This window comes from Dromiciops gliroides, chromosome 4 (assembly GCF_019393635.1).
Source record: "Dromiciops gliroides isolate mDroGli1 chromosome 4, mDroGli1.pri, whole genome shotgun sequence".
NCBI lineage: Eukaryota > Metazoa > Chordata > Mammalia > Microbiotheria > Microbiotheriidae > Dromiciops > Dromiciops gliroides.
Window position 1 is genome coordinate 219806020 of NC_057864.1, and position 23979 is coordinate 219829998.

Here is a 23979-nt window from a genome sequence, read left to right on the forward strand (position 1 = left end):
GATCAATTTCATTAATGAATATTGATGAAAAAATTCTAAATGAAATACTAGCTAGGAGACTACAGCAATAAGTTGCAAAGATTATACACTATGAGCAGGTGGAATTTATACCAGTAATACAGGACTGGTTCAATATGAGGAAAACTATTAACATAATTGATTATATCAATAACAACAGTAACAAAAATCATATGATTATATCAATAGATGAAGAAAAAGCTTTTGACCCAAAAAATCCTTGTTATTTAAAACACTTGAAAGCATAGGTACAAATGGATTTTTCCTTAAAATGATAAGAAGCATCTACTTAAAGCCATTACCAAGCATTATTTGTAATGGAGATAGGATAGAACCTTCCCAATAAATCAGAACTGAAACAAGGATGTCCATTATCCCAATATTATTCAATATGCTAATAATAGTGATGAGAAGAAAAAGAAATTGGAGGAATCAGAATGAGCAACAAGGTTAAAAAACTCTCTTTTTGCAAGTGATATGATGATATGCTTCAAAAATCCTAAAGATTCAACAAAAAATCTAGTTGATTGGTTAAAAATTTGCTTAAAAATTAATAATTTTAGCAAAGTAGCAGAATATAAAATAAAGCCAAATAAATCATCTGCATTTCTATATATCACCAACAAAACCCTGCAAGAGATAGTAAGAAATAGTTCATTTAAAATAACCAGACAAAATAAAATACCTTGGAGTACAACTGCTGAGACAAATCCATGAATTATATGAACATAATTATGAAACACTTTTTATACAAATAAAGTTAGATCTAAATAATTAGAAAAATATTAAGTGTTCATGCATGGCCAAAGCCAATATAATAAAAATGACAATTCTACTTCAATCTACTTATTCAATGCCATTGCAATTAAATTACCAAAAAATTATTTTGTTGGGCTAGAAAAAAATAATAAAATTCATTGTGAAGAACAAAAAGTAAAGCGTATCAAGGAAATTCTTTTTTTTTAATGTAAAGGAAGGTGGTCTAGCAGTGTCAGCTCTTAAATTGTATTATAAGGAGGTAATTATCAAAACTATCTTGTACTAAGAAATAGAATGGTGGATCAGGGTAATAAAAGTAGATATATAATACACAGTAGTAAATTATTATAGTAACCTTGTGTTGTACAAATGTAAAGATTTTAAGCTTTCAGGATAAGAATTCATTGTTTGGTAAAAATTGCTGGGAAAATTGAAAAGCAGTCTGGTAGAAACTAGGTATAGACCAATATTTTATACCATTTACTGTGATGATTAAAAACACAAAAGACATGGTATCTGGGTAATTTAAACATTTTATTAATATGGCCAGTGTGTTATTAATAAAATGAGTTTTATGACTCTCTCTCAAACCAAAGACCCCTTCCTCCCAATTGGTTCAGTTCATACCATGGAACATATTGCCTTTTAGATTTATGCATAGGAGAAGAATTTACAAATAAACAAGAGATAGAGATCATTGTGAGATGTAAAATGGATGATTAAAAAGGTTTTGTACAAATAAAACCAAAGGCATCCAAAATTAGAAATGAAGCAGAGGGGCCAGCTAGATGGCACAATGGTTAAAGTGCTGGCCCTGGATTCAGGAGTACCTGAGTTCAAATCCGGCCTCAGACACTTGAAACTTACTAGCTGTGTGACCCTGGGCAAGTCACTTAACCCCCATTGCACTGCCAAAAAAAACCCCAAAAGACAAACAATTTTAAAAAAAATGAAGCAGGAAATTCAGAAAATTTTTTCATAAAGTTTGTTAGATAAAGACATTATATCTCAAATACATAGATAACTTTGTCAAATTTAGAGGAATATGAGTCAATCCCCAATTGATAAATGAGTATGAACAAGCAGTTTTTAGAGGAAGAAATCAAAACTACATATAGTCATATGATAAATGCTCTAAATCATTACTGATTGGATAAATGCATATTAAAACAACTTTGAGATACAATCTCAAACTTATCAGATTGACTAAAATGATAGAAAGGAAAATGACAAGTTTTGGAGAGGATATGGAAAAATCGGGTTACTAATTCACTGTTGGTGGAACTATGAAATGATCCAACCATTTTAGAGAACAATCTGGAATTATGCCCAAAGAATTATAAAACTTTATATACCCTTTCATCCAGTAATATTACAATTAGGTCTGTTTCCTAAGGTGAGCAGGGAAAAAGAAAAAGAATCTATAGTTCTAAAATATTTATGGCAAAAAACTAGAAAGTGAGGGCATGCCCATCAATTGGGAAATGGCTGAATAAATTTTGGTATACTGTTGTGATGGAATACTACTGTACTGTAAGAAATAATGAGGGGAACAGCTAGGTGGCGCAATGGATAGAGCACTGGCCCTGGAGTCAGGAGTACCTGAGTTCAAATCTGGCCTCAGACACTTAACACTTACTAGATGTGTGACCCTGGGCAAGTCACTTAACCCCAATTGCCTCACTTAAAAAGAAGAAGAAGAAAGAATGAGCAGGTATGGACTTTGTATTTGTAATACTGTCACTTTAGTCGATTCTAGGATTAAAGCTTTCGCTGAAACCACAGTGGTGTCCCTGTGACCCTTGGACTCTCATTCCCTCTCTTCTTAATTGACAGGGTCATCTCTATGCCCCATTTTTCAGCCTTGAAGAAGCTACAGAAGATGGACCTTCACCCCTTTCTCCCCAGAAATAAGAGAGAGGGGAAATGTAGTGGGACTCCAGGAAATCCAAAAGATTCAAATCCCCTAGGCCAAGGGGAAAACAGCTCTCTCCCATCTCAGGAATGAGGTGTGATAGGTCATGGCCCCAGTATGCTGATAAGGAATACTATGGTGTGCAAGATGATATGCAAGATCTAGATAGATGCTGCATATTCTACTGATACCCCATTATCAAAGACCCCCTCTTAGTTATCCAGCCCCAGTTTATGTTTCTTCTTGCTTGCAATTCTTTGTAACGCCCTTCCCTCTGTAAGGATTGGAATGATGCCACCCACTGGAGACTTACTGTAGCAAAGCTCCGCCATGAGGAGAAGGCCTCTGAGGGCAAGCCATGTGGTCAAGGTCCTTAGCATCAGGAAGTGGCGTTTGCTCGTGGGTACTGTCTATCAAGGCTACCAGCCAATCAACTTGAGGAACCTCCCATTTCTGGGAGGAGGATACGAAGTAGGAAGCGGACACTGGTGGAGGGGTTCTCTCTCTTTTTGGTTCCTGACCTTGCTATGGTGGGTCAGATGATAGGATCTCTTAGAAATAGTTATATTTTTACCTTTCTCTCTAATCCTAATGCTCTTTAATAAATACTTAAACATTTTAATACTCTTGCTAAAGCTTAAAATTTATTGGCGACCACTCATTAGATTTTAGATAGTTTAGCTAGAATTTTCCCCCCTTACACCTCCTTTTGTCTGGTAAAAATACAAAAGACCAGTCTTCTCTTACTCCTGCAGGACAGTCACCAAGGTGATCTGTTCCTGGGCCATATTTCTCCCTCCTAATAAACCTCTTTTTATTTTACACAAAAAAAAGAAAAAGAAATAATGAGCAGGTTAATTTTAGGAAAACATGGAAAGACTTGCATGAGAAAATGAAGATGAAATGAGCAGAACCAAGAGAACATTGTACACAATATTTGCAATATTGTTGGAAGAGTAAATGTGAATGACTAAGCTATTCAGAGTTATATGAATATTCAAATCAACTACAAAGGACCTATAAAGAAAGATGCTATCTACCTCCAAAGAAAGAACTGGTATATGGAACCATGTATTATATAGTTTCATATGTATATGTGTGTCAAATGTTGGCATTCTCTAGTGTGAACTTGTGAGGGAGAGAGGGAAATAGCTTGGAATTCAAACGCAACAAAAAGAAAATAAAATGTTGTTGTCTTTTAAATCAGTTACCAGACCCAACCTAGTTGGCTAGCTTCCACAATATAAAATCCAGGAAGCCTTGGTACCAGTTCCCTACCCCATTCCTAGGCTTGCTTTTTCCTTAGGGTTCTCTCTAATTTTGTGTCTAGGACAGGGGTTCTTGATCTTTTTCGTGTCATGGACTCCTTTGGCAGTCTGGTGAAATCGATGGACCCCATCTTAGCCTAATGGTTTTGTTGTTGTTGTTGTTGTTGTTGTTGTTGTTGTTTGGGGGCAATGAGGGTTAAGTGACTTGCCCAGGGTCACATAGCTAGTAAGTGTCAAGTGTCTGCAGTCACATTTGAACTCAGGTCCTCCTGAATCCAGGGTCCGTGCTTTATCCACAGCGCCACCTAGCTGTCCCACTCTAATGTTTTAAAATGCATAAAATCCTATTTATTAACTCAGCTTCTTGCCGGGAAGGTCCAAGATACAGGCTGTGGTTAGACAAAAAGTTTAGCTGTTGTGCCTCTTTTCTCTATCTCACCATCCCAATGGCTCTATATTTTGGTAAGTCATCTTGGGTATTTTAGAACCCTGGGTAAAAACATCTGTAGCAAAGTAGTGAGGGTGAGCCTCAGATATAAAGAAGAGTCCCGCATATGGCAAGGGTTGTCTTTCTTTGTGGCTCAAAGGGAAGCAGAATAAACATCACTAGCATCTTCTCCCCTGACCCTTCTTCAAAGGAGAAATTAATTCCTAACACAAAGGGCAGCTAGGTGGCACAGTGGATAGAACACTGGCCCTAAAGTTGGGAGGACCTGAGTTCAAATCCAGTCTCAGACATTTACTAGCTGTGTGACCGTGAGCAAATAAGTCACTTAACTCCATTGCCTCAAACATCTGGGGCCATCTCCAAATATCCTGATGTACATCTTGCCACTGGACCTTGATGGCTCTGGAGAGAAAAGTGAGGTTGGTGACCTTGTATGGCCCTTAAATCTAATTCAGTGCCAGTCATGACATCATCTCCTGCTGTCATGGTCCTCTTTGAGAAAGAAGGACAAACAAGAACTCTTGCCAGGAGGGGAAGCAGAAACTGGAACCAGACGCCACCACTCTGTTTTCCTCACAGAGAGGGGGTACCTGGTTAGAATTTTATTTGTTTCTTTAAATATTGTGGTCTAGGGGATATGATCAGGTCTGAGTTAACTTCTGATAGTTTTGTCATTTTTTAGAGGAAGGAGGATCCAAGGTTTAACCCCTTTCCCACCAAATGCCTGTTCCACAGTAAAAATCACAGCAAAACAGAAATCAGAGAAGGCATGTGTATGGGAATATTTACCAGAGTGAAGGAGCTCTTCCACTGAAAGTGAAATAGCTCAACTAAGAAAGTGTACCAGATTTCACTAAAGGGGAAACTCCCCACAGTCTCTAGCGTAGCAAACTTGGGATAGACCCATGATAGAGACTGCCAGCTCTTTGCATGTCTTCCTAGGGTCTTCTCCTTCAGCAACCTGATGTAGGGTCCATGTCTTCCATCTTCTCTCAAAGCTAGTAGCCAGAAATGCCTGAAGTGACCAGAAGAGGGGGAAAACAGTAAAATTAAATTAAAATTAAATCTAATTTGCTTATGACATCACCTTTTATGTTGAAGTAATTCTATCCATTTGGAGTTGACTTTGGCATGTACGTATTAGATGTTGATTTATACAACTAATTTCTGCCAGGCAGCTCTCCAGTTTCCCCAGCAGTTTTTGTCAAATAGCAAGTCCTTGCCCCCAAATGTCTTTGGGTTTATAGAACCCTATGTTACTACATTTTTCTTCTGTATGCTTGCGACCTAATCTCTTCCACTGATTGAGTTCCCTATTTTTTAACTGGTACCAAGTCATTTTGATGATTATTACTTTGTAGTATCGTTTTAACATCTATCTAACCGTTAGGTCCCTTCCTATAATCATTTTTTTTCATTGTGTCTCTAGAGACTCTTACCCTTTTATTCCTCAAAGGAAATTTCTTTATGCCTTTTTGCTCTATAAAATCATTTTCTCAGCCCTTAATAAGAAAGTTAATTTAGGGGGTGTTATCATTTTTAAAAATTATATTGGCTCAATCTACCCATGAGAAAATAATGGGATTTTTTCCCAATTATTTAGGTTTATATTTCTGTAAAAAGTATTTTGGATTTGGATTCATTTGAGTAGAGAGACTCCCAAATATTTTATGCATTCTGTAGTTATTTTGAATGAAATTTCTTTTTCTATCTCTTCCTGATAGGCATTGTTGATAACATACAGGAGGAATACTAAGAATTGGTGTGGATTTATTTTATATCCTGCAACTTTGATGAATTTATTGTTTCAATTAATTTTAGTTGAATTTCTAGGCTCTTCTCGTTAAACTATGATGGCAAAACAATTGGCAAAAATGATAATTTTGTTTCTTTTTAAAAGCCTGTTTTGGGGGGCAGCTAGGTGGTACAGTGAATAAAGCACTGGCCCTGGATTCAGGAGGACCAGAGTTCAAATCTGGCCTCAGACACTTAACACTAGCTGTGTGACCCTGGGCAAGTCACTTAACCCTCATTGCCCCGCCCCCCCAAAATAGAAAAAAAAGCCTATTTTTCTTACCTCAATTCCTCTTTCTTATTTTATTGCTATAGTGAACATTTCTAGCACTATGTTAAATATTAATGATAATGGACATTCTCACTTTACCATTAATTTCAATGGAAAAGCCTTTAAATTTTCATATATATATATATATGCACACATACACACACATATATGTGCATGTGAAATTTATATTTATGGAATATATATATATATGGAATATATATACACATGCACATTTGCTATTGGTTTTAGAATTTTATTTCAGCCAAAGCCTTTGCAGCATCAATTGATATAATCATACACTTTTTATTAGGGCAGTTATGTGGTGCCACAGGACTTGGAGTCAGGAAGAACTGAATTTGAATCCTGTATCAGACACTTACTAGATTTGTGACCCTGAGAAAGTCACTTAATCTCTCAGTGACTGTGGAAATTATGAAGGCATCTACCTCCCAGTGTTGTTGTAAGGATAAATAGAATGAGTTAATATTTGTACAGTGTTTTACAAACCTTAAAGCAGTATATAAAAGCTGGTTGTTATTATATTATTTGTTTTTAATACGGTTTATTAAGTTTCTAATTTTGTTTATCTTGAACCATCCTGATATATTCCTCATATAAATCCAACCTAGCCATATTATCTAATCTTTTAATTATATTCTTATAGTCTATTTGCTAATATTTTATATAAATTTTTGTAACAATGTTCATTAGGTATTGGTCTATAGTTTTGCTTTGTTTTTCCCTCTCTTTTGTTTCTTCCAGGTATCGAGATCATATCTGTATCATAGAATGAAACTGAAAAGATCTCTTTCTATTTTTAAAAAGTTTGTGTAATACTATAATTAACATTCTTTGAATGTTTGATAAAATGCACTTGCAAATCTTTCTGGTCCTGGAGTTTTTTACTTTGGAAGTTCATGTATTGCTTGCTCCATTTCTTTTGCTGATATTGGGTTATTTAAATAATTATTTCAACTTGTGTTAGTCTGGATAGTTTATATTTTTGTAAGTATGCGTACATTTTCCTCCATGTTAAAATTTTTGTTAGCATATACTTGGGCAAAATAATTTCCACAAGGTTTATTTCTTCTACAATTGTAGATTGTACTTTTTCACTTTTTATTTGAACAATTTGGTTTTCTTCTTTTTTTTAAATCAGCTTAACTATCTATTTTACTAGTGTTTTTTAAGACTTTAAGTTTTATTTATCAATTCCCTTTTTTTCTTTTCTTCCAGTTTTATTAATCTCTTCTTTGATTTTCAGATTTTATTTTGGTTGGGGGAGGCTTCATTTGTTCTTCTAGTTGTGTAGGCTTGTTGTTTTTGTGGGGTTTTTTGCCTAATTAATTGATTTATTCTTTTTTAAAATAATAAATATTTTTATTTATCATTTTGAGTTCCAAATTTTATCTCTCCTTCCCTCCATCCCTTCCCCCCTCACTGATGTGGTAATTGGATGTGGGTTATACATGTGCAATTATGTAAAACTAATGTTTTGTATATGGTAATCCATATTAGTTATTTTGTATAAGAAAACTTGAATAAAAGAAAAAAATGAAAGAAAGTGAAAAATAGCACACTTCACTCTGATAGGTGTGAGGTGATACCTCAGAATTGTTTTAATTTGCATTTCTCTGATCAATAGTGATCTAGAGCATATTTTCATATGATGATAGATAGCTTTGATTTCTTTGTCTGAAAACTGCCCGTTCATATCCTTTGACCATTTATCAATTGAAGAAATGACTTGTATTCCTATAAATTGGACTCAGTTCTATACATAATTGAGAAATCAGGCCTTTGTCAGAGATATTTGTTTCAAAGATTCTTTCCCAGTTTTCTGCTTCCCTTGTAATATTGGTTACATTAGATGTGTTTGTGCAAAAATGTTTTAATTTTTATAATTAAAATTAACTATTTTACATTTAGTTATGTTTTGTGAGATGTTGGTTTATACCTAGTCTCTGCCACACTCTTCCAGTTTTCCCAGAAGTTTTTGTCAAATAATGAGTTTTTGTGCCAAAAGCTTGGATCTTTGGGTTTATCATATACTAGATATAATCACTTACTATATTGTAATTTCTACCTATTCTTTTCCACTGATCCAACTCTCTATTTCTGAGGCAGTACCAAATTGTTTTGATAATTACCGGTTTATAATATAGTTTGAGATCTGGTACTGCTAGACTACTTTCTTTTTTATTTTTGTTTTCATTGATTCCCTCAATATCCTTGAGCTTTTGTTTTTCCAGACAAATTTTGTTATTATTTTTTCTAGATCTATAAAATATTTTTTGATAGTTTGGTATTGCACTAAATATATTAACTTAGGTAGGATTGTCATTTTTATCATATTGGCTTGGCTTACCCATGAGCAATTAACATTTTTCCAGTTATTTAGATTTGACTTTATTTGTGTGAAAAGTATTTTATAGTTCTGGTCATATAGTTCCTGGGTTTGTCTTGGCAGGTAGACTCCCAAGCATTTTATATTGTCCACAGTAATTTTAAATGGAATTTCTCTTTCCATCTGCTGTTGCTGGACTTTGTTGCTAATATATAGAAATGCTGATGATTTATGTGGGTTTATTCTGTATCCTACAACTTTGCTAAAGTTGTTAATAATTTCAAATAGTTTTTTAGCTGATTCTCTAGGGTCTTCTAAGTATGACATCATATCATCTGCAAAGAGTGATAGTTTTGTTTCCTCATTACCTATTCTAATTTCTTTAATTTCTTTTTCTTCTCTTATTGCTATAGCTAATATTTCTAGTACAATATTAAATAATAGGGTTGATAATGGGTATCACTGATTTATTCTTTCTTTTGCTGAGGATGTTTAGCGGCATCAACGTTCCCCTAAGGACTGCTTTCACTGGATTCCATAAGGTTTAGTATATTGTTGTAAGGGACTAAAATTCTAGCTAGTCTGTCTAAAATATCTAATGAGTGGTCACCAATAAATTATAAGCTTTAGCAAGAGTTAGATTTTTAAACATTTATTAAGAAGAATAAGAATGTGGTGGAGAGAGAAAGAGGCCTAGATTCAGCTATCTATCTCAGGGAGCTACAGTTCTCCTGCTGCTCTCCAAGAAAGTCCTGGTGAAAAAGAGTGAGAGAGCCAGCCTCACCCCCTCTTCCTCCCACAAGCAAACGTCACTTCCTGACGCCAAAGAAAAGCAACATGGCTTGCCCTCAGAGGCCTTCTCCTCATGGCAGAGCTTTCCTACAGTAGGTCTCCAGCAGGTGGCATCATTCCAATTGTTACATTGTATAATTGTTCTTTTTCTTTAATATAATTGTTTATTGTTTCTGTTTGTTCTTTTACTCATCAGTTCTTTAGAATTAAATTACTTCATCTGCAACTAATTTTTAATTCTTCAAATGACCTTTATTGAATTAGGATTAAAATCAATAATATATATAATATAGTGCATATTTTTTTTTACTGAAGTGTGATTAGTCAATTGTGGTTTTGGTATTTCTAATTTTTAGTATTTTTATTGACATCTTTATGAACCAATACATGATCATTTTTTGTAAAGGTGCTATAAATGGTTGAGAAGTATATAAATTCCTTTCTGTTTCCATTCAGTAATTCTCAGACAACTATCAATTCTAGTTTTTCTAAAATTTTATTCAGGTCCTTAACTTTTTTTTTTCTTGTGTGTCCTTCGGTGAAATTTGTCTAGGTCTGAAAGGCACACATCAAGGTGACCACTATTATACTTTTACTGTCTGTTTCTCCTAAAATTTGATTAAGATTTCTTTCATAGGGACAGCTAGGTGGCACAGTGGATAAAGTACAAGCCCTGGATTCAGGAGGACCTGAGTTCAAATCCAGCCTCAAACACTTGACACTTATTAGCTGTGTGACCCTGGGCAAGTCACTTAACCCTCATTGTCCCGCCAAAAACAAACAAACAAACAAGAATTTAAGCAAACTTTTCCAAAAAAAAAAAAAAGATTTCTTTCATGTATTTTGATTCTTTGCTATTTGGTACAGATTTAAATAGCTAAGTAGCCTAGTGGATCAGAGAACCAATCCTGGAATTAGGAAGATCTGAGTTCAAACCCAGCTTCAGACACTTCCTAGCTGTGGAACCTTGGGAAGGTCATTTAACTTCTGTCTCAGTTTCCTTATCTGTAAAATAGGAATAATGATAGCAGTTACCTTCAAGGGTTGTTATGAGGATCAAATGAGATAATAATTGTAAACACTTAGCATAGTGCCTGGCACATAGTAAGTGCTATATAAATGTTAGCCATTATTATTATCATTATTATTATGTTAAGTAGTGATATTAACTCATTAGCTAATGGTGTCTTTAAATATGTTTATCCCCTTATCAGCTCTTTATTTACTGTAACTTTATTTGAATCATGACTGCCATCCTTGCTTTTTTTTTTAGTTCAACTGAAGCATAATAGATTTTACTTTAGCCTCTAATTTTAACTTCATATCAGTCTTTATATTTCAAGTGCATTCCTTATAAACAACATATTATTGGGTTCTGCTAACTAATCTATTCTACAATCCTCTTCTATTACTGAGTTTATCCCATTCATGTTCACAGTTAGGATTGTTGATTATATTTTTCCCTCTACTTTGTTCTCTTGAACCTTTTCTTCTTTTTGCTCCCACCCCCTTTTACAAGGTGTTAAAAAGGGGGGAGGGGTGCCTAGTATTTGTGACCTGTTTTCATTCTGTTGCTTCTCTTCTCTTCTACTTGCCTCATCTTAATGTTTCTTCCTTTCCTTTCCTTTTTTTTTTTTTAGTAAGGCAATTGGGGTTAAGTGACTTGCCCAGGGTCACACAGCTAATAAGTGTTAAGTGTCTGAGGCCTGATTTGAACTCAGGTACTCCTGAATCCAGGGCCGGTGCTCCATCTACTGCACCACTTAGCGGCCCCAAACCTATTCCTTTTTGAGAGGAGTCCAGAGCCTATTCTCACATAAAAGATCTGGGCAGTTTTCATTTGTGATTTCTCAAAATGTTTTTTTTTATCATGATTTTCAGATAGTCCAAACATTCCTAATCCAAAGATTTCCTTGACCTGTTTTCTAGATTTGTCATTTTGAATATTAATTTATTTGCATTTCCTTCTTTTCAGTCTTTTGATTTTATTTTAATATTTCTTGTTGTTTCTTTGAGTCATTTTCTGTTTGTCCCATTCTAATTTTCATATCACTCAGTTTTGGGGTTAGGTTTCCCATTGTTATCTTCTAAGGTACCAATTCTCCTTGCCATTCTTTCCTCCATAGTTATTTCATTTTCAATTTTGTTTTATTTCTTTCATTGACTCTTATAATCCTTGTGGTCAGGACATTGTTTTTTCTCTGAGGTTCTACTTGTTCTTGTAGTGGAATACCCTCTTCTTTTGGGTTTACCTATTGGGCATTTCTCAGTCCAAGGCATTTCTTCATATTATTTAGTGTTTTCTTTAGTTTGCTTATGTCAGCAGCTTCAATTCACAGTGCCTGACACATAGTTAATGCTTAATAAAAGATCATTGATTGGGTTGGAGCTTGTGCTTGGTTTAAACTCTGCTCTTATACCCTCCTTGGTCCTGAATATAGTGACTAAAAGTCTAATAAAATGGCAAAGGCCTTATTATTATTTCACTTTGTCTCCTGCTAAGTAGTACAGTAAATAGAGTACAGTAGATAGAGTTCTGGGCCTAGAGTCAGGAAGACCTGAGTTCAGATGCAGCCTCAGACGCTTACTAGACACTGGGGAAGTCCCTGGACCTCTGCCACTGTAAATGCTCACAGAGTTGTAAGGATCAAGTGGCATAACATTTGTAAAGTGCTTAGCAGTTCCTGGCAGGTATTAGGTGCTTTATCAATATTTATTCCCTTCCCTCCCCCTCTCCGTCCTCCACCCACTGTACTTCAGGCTGGATTGGGCCAGAGCTGCCTGCATGCTACTCAGAGCTGTTCTTCTCTAGTGGCAAATGCTCCAGGACTACCAGGTTTCTGGGTCTTTTTTCCTTCTGCTGCATAGGAGCTGCCCCAACTGAGTTCTGCCCGTCTTTCTTCCCCTATCTTGCGGAGGAGATGTAGGCTGCCCACTTATCTTCCTGGGGTCTGTTTCCCTACTTCTCTTGCTAAAGGACTCCCAGGGCTGCCACATTGCTCACAACCGTTCTCCAGTGGATAGAACATTAGACCTGGAGTCAGGAAGACCTGAGTTCAAATCCAGCCTTTGACCTTTGACTGTGTGACCCTAGACAAATCACTTAACCTCTGTTTGCCTCAGTTTCCTCATTTGTAAAGTGGAGATAATAATAGCACCTATCTCCAGGGTTATTGGTGATGATCAAATGAGATAATGGTAAAGCACTTAGCACAGTGCCTGTAAGTGCTATATTAAGTGTTAGCTATTTTTCAAAATTGCTTCAGGGCTGCTTTGCCCCCCACCTTCCACCTACTCTGGCTTTTTTTACTTTCAGGGTTTCTAAAGGTTTATGACAACCTTTTTGTGTAGCTCTGGACTGAGTGGTAGAGTTTATATCTAATTTCTCTCTCTCTCTCTTTCTTTTTTTAATCTGGTGAATTTTTAGAGTTTTACTGGGGTCCTTATGAGGGATCTGGATTCCTCTAGGTCCTAACACACCACCAACTCCCCACAATTCATTTATTTTTTCATCACACTATTTTGAGGTTGTCTACCTGTTATCTCCCTGGCTAGAGCTTATTTGTCATTTCATATCTCCCAATGCTTAGCATAGTGTAGAAATTTAATAAATAATCATTGAATGAACAAATGAATGATTAATGATGTCTACTTTATTATCTCCAGGAAAGAAAAATACATAAACTATCACAGGAAAAATGTGGAAAGGCAGCATGGTATAGTGCAAACCTTCTTAAACTGTGGGTAGAGACTGAATATGGGATAGTGTAACTGAATGTGGGTGTTGAGCAAAATTTGGCAGTAAATGTTCGATTTGTGTAACAATTTTATATACCTATATACACAGGGTCCTATAAAAGTTTCTTGGGCGAAAAGAGATCACAAGTAGAGTGTAGATAGGAGACAAAAGACCTGAATTTCAGGCCCAGCTCTTCCATTTGATAGCCATGTGGTCTTAGGACATTCAGCAAAGCATTTGATTTTAATTTTTATTTTTTTTAACATTCTCTTTAAAAAAATTTTTAAATCCGGCCTCAGACACTTGACACTTACTAGCTGTGTGACCCTGGGCAAGTCACTTAACCCTCATTGCCCCACAAAAAAAGAAAAAAATTTTGAGTTCCAGATTCTTCCCCTCTCTCTAGTCCTTCCCCCACCCATTGAAAAGCCAAGCAGTATGATACTCTTCATACATGTGAAGTTATGTAAAATATACTTTCATATTAGCCATGTTGCCAAAAAAATTAAAACAAAACAAAAATAAATAAAGGGGGAAAATATGCTTCAATCTGTACTCAGAGTTCATCAGCTCTATCTCTGGAGGTGGATGGAATTTTTTTTATCATGAATCCATTTGAATTATCTCATTTAACTGCTCTTAATCTCACTTTCTTAGTCTTTAAAATGAAGGTAATATCTTTACTATTTACCTCACTGGGTTGTTGTGATGCTCTGGTGAGATAATGTATTTAAAGTATTTTGTAAATGGGAACCAAAAAGGACTAAAAAAAACCTAAAACAAAAGAATTAGTGGATCAAAAAACAAATCTTTTATCAAAGAAAATGACAGGGGGCAGCTAGGTGGCACAGTGGATAAAGCACTGGCCCTGGATTCAGCAGTACCTGAGTTCAAATCCGGCCTCAGACACTTGACACTTACTAGCTGTGTGACCCTGGGCAAGTCACTTAACCCCCATTGCCCTGCAAAAAAAAACAAAAAACAAAAAAAGAAAATGACAGTAATGAGAAAACTCAGTAAAATGTTAGGGATGTAGGGGAAATTATATATCCCTTGAACATTTTCACACACATATATACATGCACATATATATGTGTATATCTATCTATGTATCTATGTATGTGTGTATAAATTATAAATATATTATAAATATGTATTATAAATTGGCCATACAAGAAAAAAAACCCTAGAAAAACCAAGAAATTTCCAGAAAAAACAAACACCAAAATAGAGAGTCTAAAAATAAGAGATTAGCAAAATTGAAAGCAAACCAATTCCATTAAATTAATAAATGAAACTAGGAACTAATTTCAAAAAGATCCAAAATAGATAAACCATTAGCTAATTTTATTTTATTTTTTTAAAGAAAGAGAAAGGGACAGCTAGGTAGCGCAGTGGATAGAGCACTGGCCCTGGATTCAGGAGGATCTGAGTTCAAATCCGGCCTCAGACACGTGACACTTACTAGCTGTGTGACCCTGGGCAAGTCACTTAACCCCAATTGCCTTACCAAAAAAAAAGAAAAGAAACCGAATACCAAATTATCAGTTTCAAAAATGAAATAGAATTCACAACAAATGGCAACAAAATAAAGGAAATTCTTAGAAACTAGTTTTTCCCAATTGTATGCCTACAAAGCAGAAAAGTTCAATGAAATGGATGAATTTGTAAAACAATATAAAAAGGACACATAAAGAAAAACATTGACTAACATCCCTAATGAATACCTAAACAGGGTCTATCTGAACTAATGAAGCAAAGGTTTTATGTAACATGGATTTCTTCTGGGTCCAATTGCCAGAGGATTAACCCTGTCAATATTTTTCTTCCCCTTGCTCCACCTCATAGCACTTCTCTGGTACCAGAGAGGGGTGGGAGAGTCTATTTTCTTCTTGAGTACCTACCAATTGTATTCCCTCCATCTTATGGAATCTTATGTATTTTATTATAATAAAATACAAATATTTCCCCAATTCCTCAGGGGTATAATTCTTTCTGCCCTTCCTCCTGATGTGGGATGGAATTAGGGTGATCAAATTGATCATGATTCAGTGTCATCCCAGAAGAATTACAAGACTCAGTGGCTCAGTTTCCCAAGTTTCATTGCAATACTGTGAGTGACCATAAGGAGAGCACCATGGAGGTATCTCTCAAATAGGGGGAGAAGAGACAGTTATATTTATAATATGGATAAATTGATTATCAGTCTCATTATAATAATCTACACCTTAGGGAGGTACAATGGAGGGCTTATCCTAATTTGGAGTTCCTAGGGTCCTAAGTCAACCCCAGAAGTGGGTACCTTTTTCCGTGGAGATGTGTTTTTGGGGTTTACATGTCATAGGGTGAGCTGGGGACACATTTGGCCTTTTCTGAGTATGTTACCTCAACTTGCCATGGTCAGAGTGTCCTGTGTTTTTCATTCCCAGGCCTATTTTCTGGGTATTAACATTTATCAATTAGGATTTCTATAACCTTTCTCTATGTTTTTGTTGTAGTTAGGGTCTTTATGTTCTTGTTATGAGTGGTGATTAATGTGGGTAACAAGAGCCTAGGCCCTGACTTGTATTAATGAAGGCCCAAGTCTTAAATTACCCATTAATCCCTTTCAGAACTGGGGACTGTAAGTTATAACCCCTCTTGGAGCTCAGATCTAAATTAGAGCTTGGGTATTGTTTGTCTGTTAACCCCTTTTAGGTACTATTTTTTTTTTTAAGTGAAGCAATTGGGGTAAAGTGACTTGCCCAGGGTCACACAGCTAGTAAGTGTTAAGTGTCTGAGGCTGGATTTGAACTCAGGTACTCCTGACTCCAGAGCCGGTGCTTTATCCACTGCGCCACCTAGCCGTCCCCCCTTTTAGGTACTATTGATAGGTTATCTGTCAACCCTTTTAGCCTCCTCCATCATTCCCCGCCTTTTCATATAACCCAGGAAAAGGGACAAAGATCATTTCAGTCCTTTCTCCCCCCACTTCAGAGAGTCCAGTTCTGGAGGAACTTTGGCAAATCTTGTCTGGAACAAGCCCAAGGAAACAAAAGAAATGAAGATTGATTCTTTTGTCTAGCTCAGTGATCAAAAGAGTAGAAAACCCTTGACCACACAAGGGTTGCTCTCTTGGCCCTCTCTTTACCTGCTCTCTTGGCTCTGAACATGCATGTTCTTCCTCTTAGGACAATGTAGGTCTGAGGGCCTGAGACCATGAAAAGTTAGGGAGACATTTGGTCAGTACTTTACTGATATACAATATTCATTAATAAATGCTTACTACCAAAACTGGAGTAATAGTAATCAATATATAAATAGCAATTAATTTATAAAATGTAGTAGTAATAATAATTTTAGAAAACACATAACCCTACTTCAAGGCCCTGCTTTCAGCCTTATCATCTCCAGGGAGCTTTCCTTGCTGGAAGCTATGATTGGCTAGAGTTAGAACAAGAGCCTCTCCTATGTGGAGAACAAAGACCTGATCAAGGAGTTAGGTTGTGTGGCCTATGCATTTATTTGAGTTTCTGATTGATCTGGACCTCTATAAGGCCTCTAAGATGCTCTTTCAGAGTGAGATTCCCCAGAGTTCCACCCACTATCCATTCAAGTCCTCACCTGCTATAGTCATATGAAATTCACGAATGATAATTATTTATCATTCTAGATACATTAACATGTGGATTGTTCATCTGCTAGATGGCACAGTGGATAGAGCACTGGGATTAGAATCAAGAAGACTCCTCTTCATGAGTTCAACTCTGGCCCCACACACTTTACTGTGTGACCCTAGACAAATTACTTAACCCTGTTTGCCTCAGTTCCTCACCTATAAAATTAGCTGGAGAAAAATGGCAAACCACTCCAATATCTTTGCCAAGAAAATGCCAAAATAGGGTCACAAAGAATCAGAAACAATAGAAATGACTGAACCACAACAATGTACATTAACATGTGGATTATCTAAAGAGCTGCAGAGCAGATTTGAGAAAATATGGTAGGCATTCTTATGAAATTAATCCTATGACAAAATATGGTTAAATATTGTTATGATGAATGTATGGACCACCTGGATATAATGGAGTTGCCTTATCAGAATGAACCCAGATAACTAGCAGATAAGCCCTATCTGCTGACTTTTTTCCCCCAGGATACTAAATCCCCATCTTGTAAAAACATCTGGGCATCCTCCTCCTTGCTAAACCCTTTTTTGGGGAATCATATCATTTTATCATAGTGTTTCTGTATTTCCTACATTCTTGTTATGATGAAATTGTTAAACTGATTTGCATTACATCCATTCTTGTTATAATATTTGCTTTTAGGTTGATTTGTATCATGCTAATGAAACTGATAATACCCTGTAACCAGTGAACAAAGAAACCTTATATGCCCTCAGAAAGAGGGAATCTTGAGGCTCCTTTTTTGGAAGAGATCTCTGCATAATTCATGCTTGTTTGTTCTCGGGACAAATAAGCTGGTACTATGTTTTTCCTGTCTGTCTCTGATCTGTATCTAACCCATATCAGAACTTCCAAACCTGAAGATACTCTGACTCCTTTAAGTCTCAGTTGATCTCCTGGAACTCCCTACATTGCAGAAGTACTGGAATTATGGTTTTTCATGTACTGCTGAGGGGATCCCCACTCAGAGGTCTATCCCAGATTCCCTTCCATTCTTTGTCAGGATACTGATGGGGTTTTTGTTGTTGATGTTTTGGGGTTTTTTTTTTTTAAGTAAATAGTCTTTTTTCCACTTACATTGTAAAGATAGTTTTCAACATTAATTTTTTTATAAAATTTTGAGTTCCAAATTTTTCTTCCTCCCTTCCATCCTTCTTCCCCAAGATGAAAAGCAATCTGATATAGGTTATACATGTACGATCATGAAACACATTTCTACATTAGTCATATTATGAAAAAAGAAACAGAACAAAAGGGAAAAGCCATGGGGGAAAAAAAAAGTGAAAATAGTTTAAGGGGCTAAAATTCTAGCTAGTCTGTCTAAAATAACTAATGAGTGGTTGCCAATAAGTTATAAGCTTTAGCAAGAGAATTTAAGTGTTTAAGTATTTATTAAAGAGCATTAGGATCAGAGAGAAAGGTAAAAATATAACTATTTCTAAGAGACCCCATCATCTGACCTGCCATGGTGAGGTCAGGAACCAAAAAGGACCCAACGCTTCCTCCTTCCTCCCAGAAGCCTCCTGTGAAACTGCGAACATCCCCCCCTCCACACAGCTCCAAGCTAATTGGCTGGTAGCTTTGATAGGACAGTACCCACAAGCAAACGTCACTTCCTGACACCAAAGAAAAGCCACATGGCTTGCTCTCAGATGCCTTCTTCTCATGGTGGAGCTTTCCTACAGTAACTCTCCAGCAGGTGGCATCACTCCAATCGTTACAATAGTATGCTTCAATCTGCATTCAGATTCCATAGTTCTTTCTATCATGAGTCTTTTGGAATTGTCTTGGATCATTGTATTACTGAGAAGAGCTAAGTCTATCAAAGTTGATCATCACACAATGCTCATGTTACTTTGTATAATGTTCTCCTGGTTCTGCTCACTTCACTCAGCATCAATTCATTTAAGTCTTTCCAGGTTTTTCTGAAGTCAGCTGGCTCATCATTTCTTTTCTTTTTCTTTTTCTTTTTTTTGACAGAGCAATGAGGGTTAAGTGACCTGCCCAGGGTCACACAACTAGTAAGTGTCAAGTGTCTGAGGCTGGATTTGAACTCAGATCCTCCTGAATCCAGGGCCAGTGCTTTATTCACTGTGCCACCTAGCTGCCCCCTGGCTCATCATTTATTATAGCGCAATAGTATTCTATTACATTCATATACCACAACTTGTTCAGCCATTCCCCAAGTGATGGGCATCCCCTCAATAAAAAGAGCTGCTCTAAATATTTTTGTATGTGTGGATCCTTTTCTCTTTTTTATGATCTCTTTGGGATACAGACCTAATAGTGGTATTGCTGGATCAAAGGGTATGCACGGTTGGATTGCCCTTTGGGTATAGTCAAGACTCCTATGTTACATGACTAATATGGATATGTGTATAACATTATTGTATGCATACACACATACATACACAGTACATACAAACGACATATATCTGATTGCTTGCCATCTTGGGGAGGGGGGTGGGAAAGGGAGTGATGGAGAAAAATTTGAAATTCAAGATCTTACAGAAATGAATGTTGAAAACAATCTTTACATGTAATTGGAAAACAAAATAAAATACTACTAAGAAAAAAAGATACCTATGTTATGGATGTAGCTGATTTTAGGGAGGTGAGGATTCTAACTACCAAAAGTTTTCTACCAGCTCATCTTTCTTCATAATCGCTTCACAAGTAGTCGCTTGCCCTTTCCCCAGGTCTAACTCTTCATAATTAAGGAAACTTAGGTTGCAGGAGTTGGGGAATGCCAATATGGAAGAGTTAGTAATATCAGTGGAAACTCTAGAGACCAATCCTGGCAGAGTTGGACCCACTCCTGAGGCCAGAGGCTTCAGGAGTTCTCAAGTCTCCCACTGCTCTGGCCAGAGCCACCTCCAAAACTTGCCACCAGATGTCTCCTCTTGCTTCCAATGAGTCGACTGCTGCTTGGTTTAAAGAATTCAGCCAAAAACTAACTTTCCTCAACAATGTAGAGCATAAACATTCATGTGTGATGTCAGCCCCACGTGATTGTGGCAAAGCTGCTTCTGTATGTCTTAGACCCCGTGCTCTGGGGCTGTGCCTTCTAATTCAGGGATTCTTAACTCTTTGTGGAGGATGGGAGATGGTCATGGACCCCTTTTAACAATGTGGGGATAACCTATGGACCCCTCAGAATAATGTCTTTAAATGCATAAAACAAAAGAGAAAATATATAGGGTTACAAAGGAAATTAATTATATTGAAACACAGAGGGGAGGGGAATCAAGGAAGGGGAGAAGAAAGAGAAGAAGGAAGAGGACCCAAAAAACAAAACAACCCAAAAAACAAAACAAGTTCCCAGATTCCAGGTTAAGAAACTGAGGAAGGGGGCAGCTAGGTGGCTCAGTGGATAAAGCACCGGCCCTGGATTCAGGAGTACCTGAGTTCAAATCCAGCCTCAGACACTTGACACTTACTAGCTGTGTGACCCTGGGTAAGTCACTTAACCCCCATTGCCCCGAAAAACAAAAACAAAAACAAAACAATTGAGGAAAACTCAAGCTCTTCTAGGTATAACCTCTCTTCAATCAACTCTCTTATTTGTAAAGGTGAGATCAAGGAGAGGGGACTGTGAAATCTGAACTTTATTGGGGCTGAATTCTTTTTTTTTTTTTTCAGGGCAATCGGGGTTAAGTGACTTGCCCAGGGTCACACAGCTAGTAAGTGTTAAGTATCTGAGGCCAGATTTGAACTCAGGTCCTCCTGAATCTAGGGCCAGTGCTCTATCCACTGTGCCACCTAGCTCCCCCTCTGAAATCTTTCTTACCTCTCTTTTTAGGTTGGCCTCTGAAACTGTAATCTGTCTGCAAACATCAGTAAATAACAAATGAAGTTTGGAGAGTCAAGCAGTTTTCACTGGGGATGCAAAGACAACTGAAACTAAGTCAACTACTTAATAAGGAGATAGTAGAGGCCCTGGCTAATATTCATGAACTAAATTGAGGGGTGCTGACTTTGTAGTTTTAGGTCTAGTTCCCTTTCAACTTTTTTTTTTTGATGAGTTCAGCAAAAAGGGCCAGTAAAAGTTCCCTTAGTTGGCAAACAGCGTGGGGGGGGAAGGAGGGTGGGGAGAGAAACACAGATCAACTACTATCCATCAGTAATCAGCAAATTAGACTCGGATTCAAAGAATATCAGAGTTGAAAGGGATCCGAAAGGTCATCTAAAATGAGTAGATCTGGGGGCAGCTAGGTGGCACAGTGGATAGGGCACCAGCCCTTAATTCAGGACTCCCTGAGTTCAAATCCAGCCTCAGACACTTGAATTATCTCATTTTACTACTCTTTATCTCACTTTCTTTGATTCATCAAATATGGTGCTGATGAGGCATTCATGTAAGGCATACATGTGGCAAACCTTTTCCCTCTGCATGAGGACTTCGTAGAGTCCTCATGTAATGCCCCATTGGATGCAGAATCTTTGCTGGACAAAATCGGGTTTCCAGAGTTTGCTCCTCTTCACAGTGCCCCAGTTGACCAGGTCTAGCTCTTTGAAGCAGTGTCCTCCTTCAGTTGACTGACTCTATGAACCTTTGTCTGTCTGGAGTTTGTTTCTCTGTTCACTGCTGGATGCAATGTCTCCTACTGGTCCGATAGATCCCCATCAAAGCTCCATGACCTATAATGGAGGTGGGAGGGGAAGGGAAAGAGATTCTCTCCTCCTTCCACTGCAGGGGTCTCCACAATAAGCAACTCCAAGCTTGTCGTGTCTCTAACTCTTGAAATTCATCCAGGGTTCAGCTACTTAAAGCCCCCAGATAAATGGCTAATTTATTTGCCAATTGCATTGTTTTCTTCTTGACTGAAGTGTTTGCATATCCTAAAGGGATCAGGATATAGATGCATCTTTTACTGGTTTTTTTGTTTGTTTGTTTTTTGTTTTTTGGTGAGGCAATTGGGATTAAGTGACTAACCTAGGGTCAGGCAGCTAGTAAGTGTTAAGTGTCTGAGGTCAGATTTGAACTGAGGTCCTCCTGACTCCAGGGCCAGTGCTCTATCCACTGCGCCACCTAGCTGCCCCATCTTTTACTGTTAAACACCTCATTTATACCCTATCATTCCATTATGACTACATCCACTGAATTGTGGGTGAAGGTAATCATATTGCCCATTTCTTGCACTAGAAAAGAAGCTATGCATTAATTGTAATTGTCCATCCTTCTTTTTCTTTTTTTTTTGTGAGGCAATTGGGGTTAAGTGACTTGCCCAGGGTCACACAGCTAGTAAGTATTAAGTCTGAGGCCGGATTTGAACTCAGGTCCTCCTGAATCCAGGGCCAGTGCTCTATCCACTTCGACACCTAGCTGCCCCTATCCTTCTTTTTCAAAGAGGACCAATGGCATCATGGTGTTATCTTGGTGGGTGAATTGGATTTAAGTGAAACAGAGTTGCACAAACTTGTTAGCCTCACTCTCTCTTCCGGAGTCAAAATAGCACAGTGACAAAAGAAAAGTCCTGAGTGATGGCCCAGCATGACCTTGGCATCTTCAATGCCTGACCAAGAGCTAAGTGGTCCACAGCACCTGCTTCAGCCGTCTTCATGGCCATTGGAACATCCACCCATTCTGCTAGGGGAAGTTTTCACATGTAACTCAATGATGGGTTTGAGGCCTGTCAATTGCCCTAAACCTGCTTTAGCCATCTGCCCAGACAGTTTTTTGGTTTTTTTACATTTTTTTTTTAACGGGGCAATGGGGGTTAAGTGACTTGCCCAGGGTCACACAGCTAGTAAGTGTCAAGTGTCTGAGGCCAGATTTGAACTCAGGAACTCCTGAATCCAGGGCCAGTGCTTTATCCACTGTGTCACCTAGCCGCCCCTTGCCCAGACAGTTTTACTGGCTTGTGGCCACTGTTCATGCTATAACTTCTTGGAGCCAATTAGCTCATTGGTGGTAGGTCATAGTATCATAGACTTGGAGCTAGAAGGGACCTTAGAGATCATCTAGTCCAATCCTTTCATTTCATCAATAAGAAGACAATCTCAGAGAGATAGAGTGATTTGTCCATGTTCACACAGATCATAAAAGGGTATGCAAGTCAATGTTCAACAACTGGCTCTCCAAAAATAATTTACACAGGACATGCTTTTAAGTTTAATTTGCATTATTATTTTCTCATTCACTTTCTTAAGTCTAGACTTAAGACAAGATTGTGTAGACTCTAGTAATCAACAAAACAATATATCAAGTAGTCATTTGGAACTAGTGCACGCCTATTAAAAAACCCACTTTCCTCACAAGAAAGGTATGGAAGCTGAGGCTGAGATGAGATGAGAACTGACTTGCCCAGGGCTACAGCTAGTGAATATTAAAGCTGGGACACAAAACCAGGTCTTCTGAGTTGAAGCTAGATATTCTCGCTAAATTGCTTCTTCAAAGGAGTCTGCTAACCAGCTGTAGAGTCAAAAGGCCCTGCTCTGGATTGTTTTCACAACTGTCATCAATTGCAATCATTTTACAGATGGAGAAATTGATAAAGAAAGTGATTTGATCAGGGTTACACAATCAGTAAGCATTTGAGGATTTGAACCCAAGTCTTTCTAATTTGAAGTCCACACCACATACTATGCCACACTGCTTCTATAAGTTCCTCTAAACTAAATCTCTCTTTGATCCAGATCTGTGATTTCATTGGTTTACAGAACTCCCAGGGAGAAAAAATTCTTCTCTTATTGCAGATTAAAACACTTCTGCAATACTCTTGGAGAATTATCTGGGACATTGAAAAATTCAGACTAGTTTTGGGTCCCACAACCACTATGTATCAGAGACAGAACAAACCCACCCCTTCCAGACTGTGAAGCCATTTTTCCATCCATTATATTAAGCTATTGCTCATAAATCCCTGATCCTACAGTTAAATACAGAATACAGTTTTGTGTTTACTTATCTGTGTGTATGTGATTCTCCCCAAGTAGTGTGAGGAATGAAAAGCTTGA